Genomic DNA, 3,576 nt, shown 5'->3' on the forward strand with positions numbered 1-3,576 from the left:
CAACGTTGAAAGAAATTTACGAATCAAGATTGAGAGTACCAAATTGTAATTTTCACAACTTTGGAGGGCAATTGAGTAATTTCACTTAAACAATTTTAAGTCGGACTGTAACAACCCGTCCCTAATTTTATGGATTTTTTAATTTTAAAAGTATGAATTGACGAAAATGCCCCTAGAGGTGAGATTGTTGATCTTCGTTGACCATCATTTTGTGATGCGTTTGAACTACTATTTTACTGTATGCTTGAAGTACTTGATGGTACAAACACGTAGGCGCAAACGGAATCGAATTCGGAGTTATGGTGAAGATTTTATGAAATTACGAAACTCAAGGGCATTTTAGTAAATTCATTATCCTAGATATTTTTCCCTTGTTATTTAATAATTTTCAGGCCCATGGGACCCACACCTTACCCAAGCTCTCCTCTCCATCTTTGCCACTCTCTCCCCATACTCGAGGAACCCTCTCGGTCTCTCCTCCTTTACTTTCCCCTCATCTCTTTCCTTTCGGCAGAACAACATACCAACGACAGCGCCACCACCTCACCAACTTCGGTGAGCTGCACTACTCGTTGACCCAAAACCAGACCACCATCATCATTTCTTCCCCGTCTCGAACTCCAACAGTGGCAGAGGCCATTGTTCATTTCTTCCCCCGACGAACTCCAACGATCTATTAACATTTCCAACTAGGTAAGGACTCACACCACTTTGTTTTGTTTTAGTTTTCGATTTCTAGCTCGATTTTCGAGCTTACACGTGAGTTTTGGTGGCGATATTGCAGAAACCAACTCGGGGAAGCTATTTTCCTAGATTTTAGCGAAGTTCGCATGGTTGCAGGCCATTTTTCGGCTACTACTCGACCCCATATTGGTATATTCCTAATCTAATCTTCCATAGCATCAAATCCATATATAGTATGCTGCAAATGGTTATGATTTGAACCCAAATCGGAGCTCAGGAAGTTTTCTTGGCTAAACCAGCCAAAAAACCAGCAGTTGCAGTGGTGCACCCACGACCCAGAATGGGTCAACCCGACCCACGAACCAAAATCGGATCCGCAAACCGGCCCAAACCTATGAACTATTAACCCTAACCCAGATCCGACCGGGATCCATTTCAAAGTTTGGAAGGAATATTTCAAGGAAACAGAATATTCCGTTTGAGGATAAAATAATAGGAAAACTAATGAAAATGGCTTGAAAACTTTGAGTTTTAACACTAAGGATAAAATAAAAGGTAAAGTGAATAGTACCAGGATTGACTTTTTAGTGTAAAAATGTGGTTTTTCGTTAAAGTGAACACTACCAGGAGCTTTTGTTAAAGTTCCCTAAAATAATCCGTTAAAGTTAACTGTTGACCGTTAGTTGACTTTTGTTGATTTTTTCGAAATTTTCTCGAAAACCCTCCTAGACCAATTTCGATGTTCAGATTCCATTTTTGGCATCCTTTTAGTGAAATTCCAAAGTTTTAACGTAGTTGACCGACTCGACGGCTAGGTTGATCTCTGACTTTTTGTTGACTTTTTACAGAGTTTGCCCGGGACCTTTCTTAGGGTATTTCGATGCCCTAATTCCGAATTCGCGGTCCAATTTCCCTAAGTTAATCATTTTAGTTGAGTTTTACTAATGGATCCCAATATTATCCTTAGGTGCAATTACTATCCGAGACTCCGGTTTTCCTAGCTCGAACGGATATGACATCACAAGTAACTATGAGTGGGTCTCTGCTTTTAAATATTATATATTTATTTAGCTTCCATTTATACAATTGATAAAGAATTTTCTACGTTACGCCTAGATTAGATTAACGTTTATAAGAATTAGCGTATTGACGGAATTTATGAAATTAGGCTACATCCTACGAGATACACAAGTATCTGTATTATTATGGGATGCCTTAATCGTATTTATGGCCATGAATAATATTATGTCGCCTAGAATTATCAATTTAACGTTGCATGATCATATAAATGATATCTGCTCATCATGTGCTACACTGGTGTTAGTACTCGCCCAGGCCAGGGCCAGTCTTCACATATATGTTCACTTCGCACCGTACGCACACTTTAGATCCATTGTAGGTGCCAGTCCTGTCCTAGATTGCTATAGGCAATTAGGACTCGTATGTGATGCGCATAGATTGCTATAGGCAATTAGGACTCGTATGTGATGCGCATAGTGTCAGTCTTCACGCGATTGTAGCACTAGAGCGTAAATCATTTCTTTACACCCAGTCTTGTTCATGTCAGAATACCTCTGCATGAACTTATGTGTCAGCATATGTCATTGAGCATTTGATATGATATGTTCATTTATGGAATATATTGTGACTACTTGACGTTATATGTTTATTCACCAATTAGCATTCTAAAGATATTGCCAGCTGCGGTAAGTATTTTCATACTATACGTAATATGTTATAATTGGAAACTATACTTGTTTTACGACGAGGGGTTATTGCATTTTTTTTTTAAAGGTTTTATAAAGCTTTATTTTTAAGCTCACTCACCCTTGTTTTTCGCCCCTCCAAGTTTTTGTAGCATAGTTTTCGTGTCATTGATGATTCTTGGCAAATGTTTGGTATAAGAGAGTACCTTCGATGGTATAATTCTTATCTTACTTTTACTGTACTTTGCTTATACTCTGACATCATGTGTGAAATGAGTTCATTCCCTCTCACAAGCGCACTCTTGCATTTTGTCACTTTTAGGTTTAAATTTATTCATATTTTCCATATAACTACACTATATGACTTTGTCACCTTTATGGTGTCGGCCAGCCTAGCTCGATTCGAAGTCCAGGTGGACATTCTGGGTCAGGGTGTTTCAGGGACTTAACCCACACCCAGCCCACTCTCTATGATCTTTTCCTCACCATTTCCGAATCCCTCTCTCTAAACTCTGTCTTCCTCGAACTCACTCTTTCTAAACCCGAGAGAAGAGAGCTCTCACTCTCCCACTTACCTTCATAACTAAGCCCTATTTTCTAGATAATTGAAGTCTATGGGATGCAAGGATCATAATGGTGCTCTCATGTGAGATCGGTGCAGTGAAGACCTCGGCACCATTGAAGCCGAGAGCTTCATAACTCTCAAAGCTCGAACCCAAATGAATTATGCCTTATGCTCTGAATTTCTGGGTTTGTGGTTGATGTTTTAAACTTTGTGATGTTAAATTATATATTTAACTAGAGGGTTTTAACCTCTGTTCCCGAATACGAACTCCTACAAAATGTCGTCGAGTTCAGAGTTGGTGGGTGTTCCTAGCACATCAAATCTCTCCCTCTATGTCTATGTGATAGATTGGGTAGAGTGTTGAACTCAATTTCAAGCTCTAACCCCTGCATGCATGTTTATACTTTTTTCCCAATTTTTGACGAATGTGAATGGACGAACTCCGACAAGTTCGTGGCTACGGGTGCACAGATCCCTCTCGAATTGGACCCAAGTATTGAATTACCTTACTACATGTAAAATTTTGTCTATGAATCATACCCCTATTTTGGTTGTAGGTGAACTTTTAAACATTTTAAGGACAAGTTTCATGATTTTTATTATGTTTTTGAGATGAATTCG

The 3,576-nt window shown here is 39.0% G+C and overlaps 1 long non-coding RNA gene across 1 annotated transcript; it reads left to right on the plus strand.

Annotated features, from left to right (window-relative positions):
- The first annotated feature begins 450 nt into the window (after positions 1 to 450).
- On the plus strand, positions 451 to 3,296 carry LOC148690050 (uncharacterized). Its single transcript, XR_015958023.1, has 3 exons — positions 451 to 693; positions 785 to 873; positions 1,652 to 3,296. It is a non-coding gene; the product is annotated as an uncharacterized LOC148690050 (long non-coding RNA).
- Positions 3,297 to 3,576: the final 280 nt, after the last annotated feature.

Source organism: Pyrus communis, chromosome 16 (genome assembly GCF_041283825.1).
Source record: "Pyrus communis isolate YQ-2024b chromosome 16, ASM4128382v1, whole genome shotgun sequence".
Taxonomy (NCBI): Eukaryota; Viridiplantae; Streptophyta; class Magnoliopsida; order Rosales; family Rosaceae; genus Pyrus; species Pyrus communis.